Source organism: Hylobates moloch, unplaced genomic scaffold (assembly GCF_009828535.3).
Source record: "Hylobates moloch isolate HMO894 unplaced genomic scaffold, HMol_V3 SCAFFOLD_16, whole genome shotgun sequence".
Taxonomy (NCBI): Eukaryota; Metazoa; Chordata; class Mammalia; order Primates; family Hylobatidae; genus Hylobates; species Hylobates moloch.
This window is the reverse complement of record NW_026652291.1, coordinates 3,757,698-3,773,079: the sequence shown is the minus strand read 5'-3', so window position 1 is coordinate 3,773,079 and position 15,382 is coordinate 3,757,698. Positions and strand designations below refer to the sequence as shown.

At 42.5% G+C, this 15,382-nt stretch overlaps 1 protein-coding gene across 12 annotated transcripts in view; it reads left to right on the top strand.

Annotated features, from left to right (window-relative positions):
- The window catches only part of PPP2R5C (protein phosphatase 2 regulatory subunit B'gamma), a 172,357-nt gene that overhangs the window by 62,534 nt on the left and 94,441 nt on the right, over nucleotides 1-15,382 (top strand). The window contains exons 2-3 of one of the 12 annotated variants that reach the window (XM_058429897.1): nucleotides 10,458-10,606; nucleotides 12,774-12,877. The exons of 9 other annotated variants lie outside the window; for them this stretch is intronic. The gene's annotated coding sequence lies outside the window, so the exon portion shown is untranslated. The remainder of the gene's footprint in view (nucleotides 1-10,457; nucleotides 10,607-12,773; nucleotides 12,878-15,382) is intronic. 2 more of the 12 variants (XM_058429896.1, XM_058429898.1) reach the window with 2 other exon arrangements.

Genomic DNA, 15,382 nt, shown 5'->3' with positions numbered 1-15,382 from the left:
TGGGAATAATAATACAACCTACGTCTTTGGGGTTTTTTCAAAGTTAAGTGAATGCACGTAAAGAGCTTAAAATGGCGCCTGGAGTGTCGTGAGACTCAATGCTCGTGGTGTCTGTGGTTGTCTCTTTCGTGGGTCGCATGTGGTACTCCAGAGCCCCGCCACTTAGCCGTCATCTGTTTTCTTTTTCTCCAGCTGTATTATCTGTTTTTGTTCATCTCGAAGCTCATCTGTCTCTCTCTCTTTTACCCAGCCTTTTCATCTCTTGCAGTTTGCTTGGCATTTCACCATTTGGAAGAAATTAGTATCATCAGTACCTCTGGAGTTTGCACTATGCTCTGCTTATAGATTGTGTATAGTTACCTGCTAAGATGGTCCTAAGCACATGTCCACGGCCTCGGTTTAGAGTATACCTAGTGCTCCCTATTCAGTCTTTGTGTTCCCGTGCTCCAGTCCATGAAAGTCTAGAGTAAAATAAGAAATTGGCATTTATATACATCTCTCCTCCTCATCTTTAACTCTTTAGAAGAAAAGAGTTTTAGTATCACATTCATAAGAAATTTCATCTTTAAAAGTTAGTATTACAGGCACAGTGCCTCACACCTGTAATACCAGCACTTTGGGAGGCCAAGGTGGGCAGATCACCTGAGGTCAGGAGTTCAAGACCAGCCTGGCCAACATGGCAAAACCCCATCTCTACTAAAAATACAAAAATTAGCCAGCATGGTGGCAGGTGCCTGTAATCCCAGCTACTCGGGTGGTTAAGGCAGGACAATCACTTAAACCTGGGAGGCGGAGGTTGCAGTGAGCCGAGATCATGCCACTGCACACCAGCCTGGGCAACAGAGTGAGACTCTGTCACAAAAAAAAAAAAAAAAAAAAGCGATATCTGTGGTTAATTTCAAATAGGGTGACTTTACATGTCATTTCCCTTTAGTTGTTTTTAAATGCAGATGTTGCTTTAATTAAATAATATTTGAAATAAGTGGGGTCCCAACTATAACCTTATATCTTATTGTTTTTAAATGTTGATATTTTGGTGTTTTCAGTAGAATTTGAGCTGTTAACAGTGATGAGGTTTTTTCAGTTTCTTGGTCATCAATGTATGTGACCTCATTATAATACACATGGATTTTTGTCTGCTGGTTGTGTTGCTCATGAGCAATGTGTTCTAATTATGGTATTTTAACTTACAACTTATGAAAACAGTAATGTTTTGCTAGGGAACAAGTCCTGAAGAACCCTCAAGCCCTAAAGTACCACCTCCACTTCTTCCTGAGTTGCTGGTTCTTATTCTTGGTGGGCTTCAAGGAAGAGGTGGGTGGTGAGGGTGTCTGTATATGTGTGTTTACACTTGTAGACAGTTTCTGCACATGTGTAATTAGGAATGGGTTGTTCGTTTTGGTTTTTTTCCCAGCTTTATGTAGTTGGTCAGACTTCTCAAAGGGGGGTAGCATTTGATAATTGGTCTCTTGGAACTCTGAAGCCTTTGCATGGAGCAGTGTTTACCCTGGGCAGCCTGTGGCCCCTGGGGTCACAGAGCTGCTTTCCAGGGGCTTTGCAAGGCCATCACCGCCTGGTAAGATTACCAAGATCTAATTTACCTCTTTCGCTGTGTGGACGTTTGCCCTGGTGGTGCAAAGGCAATGGCGAGTAACACGGTGCCTTTCTTTCATCAAGCAGGACAGCGGTGTTCAGCTAGCGGCACACCAGGCTGACCCAAGAATGTCCTTGATGAAGCATGAAGTTACTGGGTTTTTAAGTCTCAACTCTTTTGTATACCTTTTTAATTTTGTTTTTGTTTGGGTTTGTTTTTAATTTTGTTTTTGTTTGGGTTTGTTTTGGTTTGGTTTTTGGTTGCCCAGGCTGGAGTGCAATGGCACAATCACAGCTCACTGCAGCCTCAACCCCCCCAGCTCAAGCATTCCTCCCACCTCAGCATCCTGTGTAGCTGGGACTACAGGCAAGCACCACCACACCCAGCACGGTTTGTTGTTGTTGTTGTTGTTGTTGTTTTCCGGTAGAGCTGGGGTCTCACTGGGTTGCTCAGGCTGGTCTCAAACTCCTGGGCTCAAATGATCCTCCTGCTTTGGCCTCCCAGAGTGCTGGGATTAGAGGCGTGAGCCACTGCACCCAGTCTCCTTTTTAATTTTGCGTGACGAAATGCAGAGTTCACACAAAGCCCTTCTAGCATGCTGGAGTGTGATGGCTGTCTCGAAGAAAAGCGCCCATGTGATGTGTGAGTTATGAGCCAAAATAGCCACTTTTTCCAGGAACTTATAAATTATAAGAATAGTAACGTAAAATCATTTTTACTTGACAGAACAAAAAGCAGACAAACTGTGGATATTAAGACTTAAATATTTGTTTTGTTTCATTTCTTCAAAAAATTGACATGAGAGCAGTTTTAGTAAAAAAACCTTTTATACGTTTTTAGTATCTTGATAGCCCTCTCGGTTCATAATGCTCTGAGTTGGTGTTACGTCATATTATCCTGTATTGTACTGTGTATACATACATTGCATAAATGCTTAATGTGGTCTCGCATGTTTTTCTGTGTGTTTGGCTTAAACTTTCAGACTAGGCATCTAGGAGGCAGCAGCAAGTGGAAGGTGAAGCTGTCACAGACACTCAGCCCCCACAGCCTGTGCATAGGTGCTCTAGGCTAATTTTACAGGTGTAATGACCAGGCCAGAGTGAAGCCATGTTGTCTCATTTTAGAACAGAGGTCACTTATGCTTCACCAAGCTGCTGGAAATGTGGAATTTTCTCAATTCTTGGACCTGGTCCTGAGGAGATGTTTCCCTTTAGAGAATATCATTGACGCTTTTAAAAGTATTTTACTAGATGTTGAAAACATTGAGGTCTTATTAATTTAGTGACCCCACCACCACCCCCCCACCACACACACACACACACACACACACGCACACACACACACACACATCCCTTGCTAAATTATCACATCAAATCATACAGGAATCTGGCGCTATCAGAGCCAGGGTTAAGGCCTAATAGTGTCACTAGTTACTGAGCTTGTTGATTAAGTCACCTTACTTTCCTGAACCTCCAAATAAGTTATATTAAAAATGCATTTGATTAAATTACTTATTTTAGAGGGGATTGGAAGAAAGGAACTGTGATTGGCGTTCCGATCTAATCCCCCAAAGAGGAAAACACCAACGAGAATGAACACATTTCTCCTTTTATGTTATTCTTAGTTAAGAGAAATGCTCTGCCAGGAGAAAACTTAAATGACTATTAAATGGGTGGGGATTTTTAAAAGAATCTAATGAATTCAGATACTTTTTCTTTTTACACAAAGTCACAAATGACGTTATGTTGGTAAGTGTTTTTATGACTTACTCTTAAGCAACATTTAAATTTAAGCCAAAGTTAAAGTTGTGATTTTGGGAAATTTTTTACTTATCCTTCCTCTCTTCCCTACTTCCTTCCCTTAAGAACCCCGTTCTTATTTTCTCATTTATATCCTGGCTGAGGCTATCAGGTATTGAAACTGGCCTTTTGAAGACATGTAAACTTTTGGGGACTGGCTTTTCTCATTCAAATAGTCTAGTATCAGTGGGTATGAACTCTGCATTTTTTTACTTCTAAATCTTACGATCATTTAAATGTTAACTTTCAAAATATTAATCTTGAATTTTCACATTTTTGTGTGAGTTGGAATTACTATCCAATTAAATGAACATAAATTATACTGCCTACATAGACTGGAAAAATATCTTTTGGTGGGCCGTGTGTGTATATGCACACATGTGTTTATGTAAAACCAAATATCAACTTAGAAAAACCAGTTCAGTCTTATAGTCTTGTATAGTGTAACATGTGGGCTGAGACATTTGCTTATTTGAGCCTTTTCACCCTTTATTTGTAAAAAGGAGGAGAGCCTTTAAGTGAAATGTAAACTAAACTTGGAACCCCTAAAACGATTTTGAACACTACTTGACACTTAAATGTTTATTAAAAATAAAGCAAAGTTTAAGAAGTATGTTTGGTAAAGAGTTCTTTGGCAGGAAATGGGGACTTATCAGCCAAGCTAATAGCCTTAGCTATGGCATCCATAGTAACTAAGACACGCTGCCGATGTAAATATTTATGCCAGCTAGCAGTGCTGCAGAACCCGGGCCGAGCAGTTCAGAGCAGTGAAATTAAAGCATCAGCCGCCAATGTTTGATTTCTTTTGTATTATCCGGTATTCTAAGCATTACCATCATTCATCTCTTCTAGGGTTTTTCAAAATAGTTTAGCCCTAAGAACAAGAATCCTAGAAGACCAGTTTACTCGGAGTAATTCGGTACCCTCTCCCCCACAGCATGATAGATACCCAAATGAGAATAGAGAGGCTGTTATTGTTTGTCATTAGCACCCTGGAACCTTTTTCATCTTCAAAGCTCCTCGCAAAAGGGTTCATTAACCGTCGCCCTCTTTCCTGTGAGAGAGTAAACAAGTATGATTAGTCCTACTTTGACAGCGGTGGAAACCGAAGCAGAGAGGTTCTCCAGCTTGCCTGAGGTCCAAGAAGGAGCTGGTGACAGAGACCAGATACCGGACCAGCACTTGGGTTTTCTGACTCACGGTTCTGGGCTCACCCCTCTCTGAGCATGCACTGAGCCTGCTCTTGCAGCTTTCTTTATCACAGGGATCTATCTACACGGTACTTTCTGCTCTCAGCTTTTTACAGTGGTGTAGAGTGCAGTGCAGCTGAAACCAGGTTAGTTGATCTTATGGTGTCATCTAGAAAAACAAGAGATGCAGATTCTGGGTCACGAAGGTAAGGCTGTACTTTGAGGGTTTGTGGTTATGGATGAAATTAACTTATCTGAGCCTTACATTGCCTCACTAGGCACAGTGCCCGCTAGTTCCTTGGCACAGCCCCAGAGCTCCTGTTGAAGAAACAGCCTCCAGGACCGACTTCACACTTGATTTTAGGAGCTTGCACATCCCGAGAGATTCATGTTCAAGCTGCATTGTAGACATAGCTGGCGGGAGTATTTTCGTGCTAAACGTAAACTTCCTATTGGTAAAGATTCTTAATGAGTAATTCTTAGGATTTAGTGCAAAATTAGACATATTCTTTTTATTGGTAATGATATATCATGAAGTTCTTGCGGGGTGGGGGAGAGAGGCATTCATCTGCAAACTGGCTCTGTTTTAGTGTAGACATTTGTCTATGGGGAAACAGTAGGAAAGCATCAAGAAATATTTCTTGATGTATACAATCGAGGTGATGTTTACATTGTAGTGAAAAAAAACCTATGCGCGCGTGTTCCTGATTTTAATGAAGCTCTGCAAAGATTTCCTTCCTCATTCTTTGCTTTTGATTCTGCATATGTGCTGTTGCTAATTTAAGTGTTGGTAACCCTGTGTCCTTCGTTGTGCCAAACAAGGTTAAAATTAAGACGAAAATAATGTCTGAGTTCATTTCAAATGGAAGGATAACATGATACCTAACACAGAAGAGAACAAAATTTCCTTTTGACTTTCTGCCCTATGTCCACCTGAAGCTGCATTTCACTCACTCACTCACACTTAGAAATCACCCACTTGGTGGTTGGCTCTGTGCTTAGTGCTAAGAACTGGTCATGTTATAGGTGCTGGGGGTGCGTGTCTGCACTGGCTTCAGGAGGAGGGAGCAGGCCCTGTGGGGCCCAGCAGGGCCTCCCTGGAGAAGCAGTGTGTTAGCTGAAGTTTAATCAACTAATTGGTGGTCCTGGGATGCAGTTGGGAAGATGGGATGATTCAGCCTGCTGGGGTATGTGTTGGGGGTGGTTGTCGCACTGTGATGAGAAAAATCCTGGAAAAGGGTGTATGTCAAGTAGCATCCCTTTATGACTGATGAAAGGAGAGCAGCAGAGAGCAGTTAAGTGGAAGGCAAGACACAGCAGCGGCATCTCGCGCCATCTTCGTCACTACACAAGGGGAAGTTGGGCTAAGAATAAATTTGTTTTGGTTCCAGGATGAAACTCAAGAGATACAGAAGAAACTGAAAGTGATACTTTTGGCAGAGGGATAGGATAAGAGGGTTTTCACCGTGTGTGTGTGTGTGTGTGTGTGTGTGTGTGTGTGTATTGATGAATGTATTATTAAAAAAATGTAAAGGCATAGCATTAAAAGTGGGAGACATATACTGATAATGGAATCCGGGCATTACTGTCTTTCTGTGTCTTAGAAGTTACTGCTATGATTTTAGCCACTTAACTGGCTAGAGCAGTTTTGAAAGGCCAAGATCATGGGTTTAAGATTTGAGAGTTGGCCAAAAGGTAACTTTCCTAGTCCTTATCGTAGAGTGCACGCTCCCAGCTTTTGCCCAGCCTATCTGGGGTGCACACGCTCATCGGTGAGGGCAATAGAACACAGCATGCAGGCGGAACTGTGCAGGTCAGTCACCACTCCACTTTCTAGCCAGGGTCTCACGCCGATTCCATCATTCGGGTTTCACTGAACTTTCATGTTGGCATTTCATTTAGTTGAATGAACCAGTTTTGTTGTATTTCAGATACTCTCACTGTGTGGTTAGCCCTGTTCAGTTTTTGTAGGTGAACGGTAAAGCTGTCAAAACCAGATCTGCTGAAAACCAAAATGTTCAGTGTCATCTTCGGCAGAGGGGAAACTTCTGGGGCAGGAAGGGAAATTTAAGAAGGAATTTGGGGAAGGTAGGGCCTCATGGCTTTGGTTTTTCTGGTGGTCCAAGAGAGGAGGCCTCTGGAGAATTGAGGGGGAACAATAAGTGACAAGCATGAAGAATGAAGAGGGAACTGACCAAGGATCGGTGAGAGTAGGAGGTGGCCCAGAGGGCGTGGTCAGATGTGGCTATCACAGCTGTCACAGCAAAGTCTTTGTACTCCAAGAACCAAGCCTTTATCATATATATGTTTTGCAGATATTTTTCTCATACTGTGGGTTGTCTTTTTCACTGTCTTTTTTTTTTTTTTTGAGACGGAGTCTCGCTCTGTCACCCAGGCTGGAGTGCAGTGGCGCGATCTCGGCTCACTGCAAGCTCCGCCTCCCGGGTTCACGCCATTCTCCTGCCTCAGCCTCTCCGAGTAGCTGGGACTACAGGCGCCCGCCACCACGCCCAGCTAATTTCTTTTTGTATTTTTAGTAGAGACGGGGTTTCACCATGGTCTCGATCTCCTGACCTCGTGATCCGCCCACCTCAGCCTCCCAAAGTGCTGGGATTACAAGCGTGAGCCACCGCGCCTGGCCTTTTTCACTGTCTTGATGGTATCATTTGCAGCACACGTTTTTAATTTAGAGGAAGACCAGTTTATCTTGATTTGGCTTCTGTCTCCTATGCTTATGGTGTCATAGCTATGAAACCATTGTTGAATCCAGACTTATACATTCTTCTAAGAGTTTTTTAACATGAGTTCTCTTACATTTTGGTCTTTGTTCCATTTCATGTTAGTTTTTATATAGGGTGTGAGGTAAGGGTCCAACTTCATTTATTTGCATGTGAATATCCGGTTTTCCCAGAACCGTTTGTTGGAAAAACAATTATTTCCCCTATTGAATGGGTTTGGCACACTTGTTGAAAATCAATGGACCATAAATAAGAGGGTTTATTTCTGGATTCTCTATTCCATTGGTCTGTATGTCTGTCCTTATGTCTGTACCACACTGTCTTGATTACTGTAGCTCTGTTGTAAGCTTTAAAATCAGGAAGTGTGAACTCTCCAACTTTGTTCTTTTTTTCAAAATTGTTTTGGTATTTTGGGTCCCTTTTGGTATATTGGGTCCATTTTATTCAATGGTGTAATGATATGTGCATTTCCATATGAATTTTAGGATCAGCTTAGCAATGTTCTTTGTCTCTTTCTTCTAATTCTGTAGCCTTTCCTGGGTTAGAATCAATTAGACTAGGACAGTGCTCTCCGGAATCTGCCCAGTAGCTGCTCTGACTGTGAGCATCTGGGCACTTAGTCTGAAATGGTCCATAAAGAACCCCTAAAATGTTTAAGTTTCTAAAATCTCTGGTTGTATTGTTGTATTGTAAAAAGCTATTTGAATTTAGTATTCTGTTTCATGATTATTTTAGTTAAGTGCAAAAATGTTTAACTTTTTTTTTTTTTTTTTTTGAGATGGAGTCTTGCTCTGTCGCCGAGGCTGGAGTGCAGTGGAGTGATCTCGGCTCACTGCAGCCTCTGCCTCCTGGGTTCAAGCGATTCTTGTGTCTCAGCCTCCCGAGTATCTAGGATTACAGGTGTGTGCCACCACACCCTGCTAATTTTTGTATTTTTAGTAGACACAGGGTTCCGCCATGTTGGCCAGGCTGGTCTCGAACTCCTGACCTAAAGTGATCTGCCCGCCTTGACCTCCCAAAGTGCTGGGATTACAGACTTGAGCCACTACACCCAGCCTTGTTTAACATTTTTCAACTGCATGGAAAACTGATATTCTAGGATGTATATTGCGTTTATCCTGTGGCTTTATGCACCCTCCAGAATGCATACCCCAGCGTAAAAGGCCAAGTTAGGGAGAAACCTGCCTGCTGGAGTTCTTAGATTTATAAAAGTTGTTTCCTTAACTGTCTGCCCTCTGACATCTCCAGACCACAGCCAGCAGAGGAGAACTAAAGGGCAGAGACAACACTGATCTGCTGCCATCTGCACCGGGCGAGATGGCCTCACCTGACTCACAGCTGTTGCTTTCTCTCGCAAAGCTGCTATCATTTTCTGCTGATTATTAAAATAGATTTGGATCTTGTCAATTTTGGCCGTCAAAAAGATTGAACTTTTACGGGATGAAATCCATTATTTTCCTAAATTATCTTGTTTTGGGAAATCAGTTCTCGGCCATAAGTGCAGGCTCAGGTGTGCTAAGGAGGGCACCCCAGACACCTGTGCTGCTCTGTGACAGGACTTACCTGTCAAAGGCGAAAATAAGGGTGATGTCATGTGAGTTTTCCATTAAGCTAAATTTATTCCATGTACAGGACTATCTTTTATTCTGAAATTGTCTTCTTATTCCCTATAACCTCATATTGGAAGTGAGATACTGTCTTTTTTGTTATTGAAATGTCTTTTCTGTAGGGTCTTTTTTTACTGATCTTATTTGTATGTTAGGATGATAACCCAGTGTCAGTCCTCAGGATTCTTTATGAAATGTTCCTAGTCTGTGAAATTCTAACTCTAGAATTTCAGTTTAGACCACAAATCCCAAATTTTTACCTTGTTTACATTTGTAGTTACCATATAATATTTCAAATGATTTATGTAACCTAAAAGCCCATTTTTTTATTCTTTTCATATGAAATGTCCAGAATAGGCAAATCCATAGAGACAGAAAGCAGATTAGAGGTTGCCAGGGGCTGCGGGGAGGGAGGAAAGGGGAGTAATTACTTACAGGGACGGGGAGTTCTTCTGGGATCCTGAAAAAGTTTTGAAACTCGACAGAGGGCTGATTGCACAACATTGTAAAGGCACTGAATGCCCCTGAAGTGTACTTGAAATGGTTCATTGTACGTTATATGAATTTTCAATTTTTGGAAAAGCCCATTTTATTCAGTGATATAATGATATATAAGAAGACTGGAAGGTGTAGGGGGAGTGTTGTATTCAGAGGATATACATCAAGGCAAGGATACGCTGTATGCTTGTACACACATACAAATACATATACACAAAGAACATACCTATTATTAATTTGTTTTTAAGTATGATCATTAGAAGCCGATTAGGTAAATAAACTTTCTGCTTTGGGAGAAGCAGAAAGATTTAACACTTAACTGAAATTCACAGATACTGTTTTTTTGTTTTTTTAGACAGTATCTCACTCTGCCCCCCAGGCTGGAGTACAGTGACACGATCTCAGCTCACTGCAACCTCCGCCTCCTGGGTTCAAGCAATTCTCTTGCCTCAGCCTCCCAAGCAGCTGAGACTACAGGCGTGTGCTACCACACCTGGTTAATTTTTTGTATTTTTAATAGAGGCGGGGTTTCACTATGCTGGCCGGGCTGTTCTCGAATTCCTGGCCTCAAGTGATCCACCCGCCTCGGCTTCTCAAAGTGCTGGGAGTACAGGCGCGAGCCACCATGCCCGGCCTCAAAAGATATTCTTTTTCTTACCTCAGAAACTATGTTTTTCAGCTTTTCACACTGGAAAGTTGAAGTTGTGAAAATATCTTCAGGATAAATCTGAATCGTGTTTCTTTTATTGCTGAGTCTGGTTGTTGTGTTCCTGGTATTTAGTGGAACTCTGGTCAACACAGGCTGAAGTTAGTCAGTGAGATTCTCTCTGTGGGGTTCTAACCTTGAAATAGGAACATGGGACTTGCCTTCCCCTTCTCCATTCCTCCAAGAAAGAGAAAGTAAAGGAAGAGAAAAGAAAAAGCACCCTGTAGTATTTTTAAGTTTGTAAGAATCCTTACTGTGAGTTCTCAGTACCACGTCTTTTTAACTCTTTTTCTCTCCCTCTCCTGCTTCCTTCTTCAATCTCCAGCTACTATTCATTTCCTGATTTCATTTATAGCTCTTACCAGGCAAGAAGGCCAAGCAGAAGGAACCTACGTCAGGGAAGTGCTGGGCTAGGGGACCCACCTGGACTTGGGGTTCTGAGCAGCCTGAACACAGATTTCTTAGTTTCCTGAAGTAATTGAGCTTGTTGCCTTAACTTCAGTTAAAATACTGATTGTGCTTTACTTTTAACTGAGCATTAAGACCTCTTATAATATTCCATAAGGCTGGATATTTTTGAGGAAGATGATTTTTCCTCTTAACCTTGCCTCTGTGTGTGTGTTTTTGGTCAGTGTTTAGACAGTTTTCCATGCACGGACCCTGATCACAGCGGGAGCAGGCAACGTGAGGCGCCCCCGATCAGACATGCAGCTCCACATGGCCTTCCTGCCCCCAGCTCATCCTTACGCAGTGCCTTCAAACTGAGTGTCTTCAAAGGTGCTGCTTGGTCTCACTTTGGTTGTTCTGTCGCTGTCGTATTTTTCTTTTTTTGCAGTATTGAAATGTTACTCCTAGGGACCGAACAGTGATTTTAGTGTCCATAGTGGCAAAAAAAAAAATTTTTTTTCAAAACTTGTTACTATTTGCTCCTCTGTGACCCAAGTTGTTGCTTAGCTTTCTTGCCTAGTAAGAGCCAGAAACGAGATTAGGACGTGAATGGTATTTTCTGAACCCTCAGAGTGTGTACAATACCATTTTGTAAAGAAAAGCATCTATATTCAAGGTAGATCTAAATAATTCCTAGAAATGCCAAATTGTTCTCCCATTCATTTTTCATGACTTAAATATGTTCTAATCCATGGGAGAGTGAGAATTTCCAAGTTTATTAATTCGGGTTCCTGTTACCAACTCATATTTTACAGCCCATATGAAGTTTTATTTCACTGAAACCTTTGGTTATCACAAGTAGAACTTGGGAACTCTACACTGCTGTCTCCAGACAAGACACAGGGTTTCACTTACATTAACAAAGGATGATCCATTCAGAACTGTAAACAAATGCTACATTGTGCCCTTGGTAGTTGTGACCCGATTCAGTCCTGCTTTGAGGCTGAGGACAGCCAAGTGTTGGCCCAAATCAGCATAAATCAGAGCAACAGAAAATCCACCCGAGGTGGGGCCCCGGCTTGGACGTGCTTTGGACAACAGGTCCACAGCCTGCACCTGAATGAATCCTGAGGCGGGCTGCTGTCTCTGCTCTAAACACTCATCCTGAAGTGTATCTGGACCATTTTAAGTACCACTCTAGCAGTGGTACTTAGTTACAAGTAATATAAACATGTCATTCTATTAAAAGAAACCTGCAGCTTCTGTTAAGTTGGGTCAAATATAAGATACTGGGGTTTAAAGATGTAAATAAAACATTCAGTTTCATCCAGCAAGGAATACAGAGAAGCAGCAATGGAGCCTGCCTGCCCTCAGGGAGCTTGCAGTCTAAGAGAACATAAATATTTATAATCTAAAGTAAAATGGAAGTGTCACTAACAGGGTGAGAGGATGCAAAGATTGCCTTCAGTTAGAGTGATAAGTAAGTTACCATCATGGCAGCATTTGCAGATATTGGGGTTTTATTGTAAGTTTCTTCATTCAGCAAACATTTCCGAGCACTTTTGTGTCTGATCCTGTTATAGCTGGTGGAAAATTATAGACTAACAACCCATGTGCAAATGACAACATCGTGTGGCATGTGCAGGGCTGGCAGCTACATGGGGACATTAGCAGAGCCCAGCAGAAGGGCACCTCACTCCACACCTGGGGAGAAAAGAGATGTGCTGAGTTTTGTTTATTTTTTTATTTGCGCTTGTTTTACCATAAATGAAACATGACCCTTCTTAATATGTTATCTGTGATATGTTGGCATGGATATCTTAATGTATAAAACATACTTATATACGACATTATGTTTATTTTTGGCTATATCCAGAAAAGAATTTGATAAGGCTTAAACTATTAAAACATGTGCAACAGGCTATTAAAGGAAACAAAATAACTAGAAGCCAGTTAAGAGGACCAGTTCGACTTTTGAATGGAGCTATTCAACAGTTTCAGAAATTTTTTTTACACTACTAATGGGCCAATGGGCATGGCATCTTTTTAAGCTTCCTTCCAGTTGGTGGTACTAAAACCATTGCAGATGCATGAAGGAAGATGCTTATCATCCTGTCTGAGTTGTAAGATGGGACACAACTCCTTATGGTAGTACATTGCTTAAATAAGTACAAGAATTACAGTTGACCCTTGAACGTCAGAAGTTTGAACTGCACAGGTCCACTTATATGTGGATTTTTTCAACCAAATGCAGATTGCAAATGCACAAGATTCGAGACCTATGTATACAGAGGGCCAACTTTTCATACGCACGGGCTCTGCGGGCCGACTGTGGGACTTGAATATGCGTGGATTTGGGTAAGCGTGGTGGTCCTAGAACCAATCCCCCACATGGACCACTGTAGTCTCTTACTTACATTGGCTTTAAAGTGGAGTTTAACTTGTCCAAAGGCATTCTTATTTAAGCAGCAATATTATGATACAGCTTTGAAGGCAAAACTTAAAAAAGAACCCATGGATAGCCTTGGATCCATGGAAAGATTCTAACCCTGGGCTTCTAAATAGTATTGCATTTATAGAACCAAAGACTAGCAGGGGATCAGCAAAGGCTGAGAGCAGGTGGTCTGTCTGTCCTCATAATGAAAAGGAGCAGAACTGAACAACAGAGGTAAAGTGATTTTCTTGCTCCTCATTCAGGTAATCATTGGAGATTTGTTGAGCAATAATAGTCAACATAGAAATCTACAGCATAGGCCAAACAGAGGATTTCTTATCATCTTCTTTCTTTATACTGTGGGATAGCCCAGGATTCCTCCAAGTGTAGCAAGTGCGCACCACTGCTTATGGCAGTTATTCTAAGTGATTCAGAGTTGAGTATTATTTTACTTTAATATTATATATTGATGAATATGAAAATATATAATTAGCACATCAAATCCGTGGTTTCTTGGGTTATTATTGCTTAGGACAGGGCCTAGTAAAAAGTATATCCATTTAAAGCAAAATACCAAGTAAATAAGAGCATGACTGTACACAGATTTGTGATGATCTTGAAGGTGTTCATGCAGGACTGAAGTACGGGAAACCCCAGGGTGGGCGACTCTGGGTTCCACCTGGGGAATCTGTTCCGAAGAGACCTTCCCATCTCTTTCTTGGGTTACAAGCTGTGGAGACACACTTGGGCTTGCATAGGTGAAGACAAGTGTTTTTATTTTTTATTTATTTATTTATTTATTTATTTGAGAAGGAGTCTCGCTCTTTCACCCAGGCTGGAGTGCAGTGGCGCAATCTTGGCTCACTGCAGGCTCTGCCCCCCGGGGTTCACACCATTATTCTGCCTCAACCTCCTGCATAGCTGGGACTACAGGTGCCCGCCGCCTCACCCGGCTAATTTTTTGTATTTTTAGTAGAGACAGGGTTTCACCGTGTTAGCCAGGATGGTCTCGATCTCCTGACCTCGTGATCCTCCTGCCTCGGCCTCCCAAAGTGCTGGGATTACAGGCGTGAACCACCGCGCCCAGCCCCAGACAAGTGTTTTTAAGGCACGGTCACGGAGGGACTCCACACAGAAAAGCAGGGTGGAGCTGGACTGTGCAGCCAGAAGGGTCCAGACTCTAGCAGTGTGAGTGACCACTCTGTGTCCTCGTCCACCCCGCCACTCCCAGTCTTTGCATATTGTGCCCCTTCTTCCCCGCGCTTTACCGTGTAATTTCTCTGCATGCTCTTCTGCATTTACTCAGTAACATAATACAGTTAGCAGTTGTGGGACCTCCAGCAAGTATTGAACTGTTGAGTAGCTGTTCTTCATTTGTAAAATGGGAGTGATAACAGTTTCTCTCTCACAGGACAGTTGTGGATAGTCAGGGAGGTTGGGGTGTGAACACTAGGCACAGCATCTGAAACGTGCTGGAATCAATCGTGTCCACACTGGCAGTGATTAGATCTGCCTGATTCTTCCCATGTTCCATCTAGTGAGAAGTCGTTGGTAGCTTCAGTTTTCCGGAGGAAAACTTTGACTTGGTCAAAACATTGTCCTTGATCAAGTTGTTTACTCTCGCTCCAAGCCGCCCTGGAGTGTGGTCCAGGAAAAACATGGGCGCCTAGGTCTGCCCCTCGGCCAGCCGTGGCCAGAGGCCACCGGTGCTGCTGTTCACATAGCCGGCGTCAGGGTTTTAATTCGAGGTGGAGCTTCCCAGCCATTCTGGTAATGAGGAGTCTTGCCTGATATGTCTTGGCCAGCTCTGATTGGTCACATATTTGAAGAAGATAGGGTTACCAAAGATTCCTAGACTCTCCAAGTTTGGCAGAAGTTGTTAGAGGATCACACAGTTACCTAAAATGATTGGTTTAATTATATGGTTTGATCATTCTTCAGAAACCACCACCTTGGGTGAACCATTGTTCTTAATTTTCCCTTCATTTTTTGCTCTCATTGTCTGGCCCCAAAGACACGCCCCCTTGCAATTTTGTAAAGGATGCATTTCATTGAGAGGACACAGTATGAGGGAGCAGCACATGAACCTAAACTTGAGTTCCACCACCCCCAACCAGATGAATTGCCGAGTCAGTTCACCGTACCAGAACGGTTTTCTCAAGGTATTATGGTAACAGGTCATGTGAAATTCCCTAACATGACTAGGGGTTTTCACTTCCCAGCTTTATTGAATCAAAGGGTTTTTTGGGCATTTTTTGTTTTTGAGATAGAGTCTCACTCTGTCACTGAGGCTGGAGTGCAGTGGCGCGATCTCAGCTCACTGCAACCTGTGCCTCCCGGGTTCAAGTGATTCTCCTGCCACAGCCTCCCATGTAGCTGGGATTACAGGCACCCGCCACCTGCCACCACACTCGCCTAATTTTTGTATT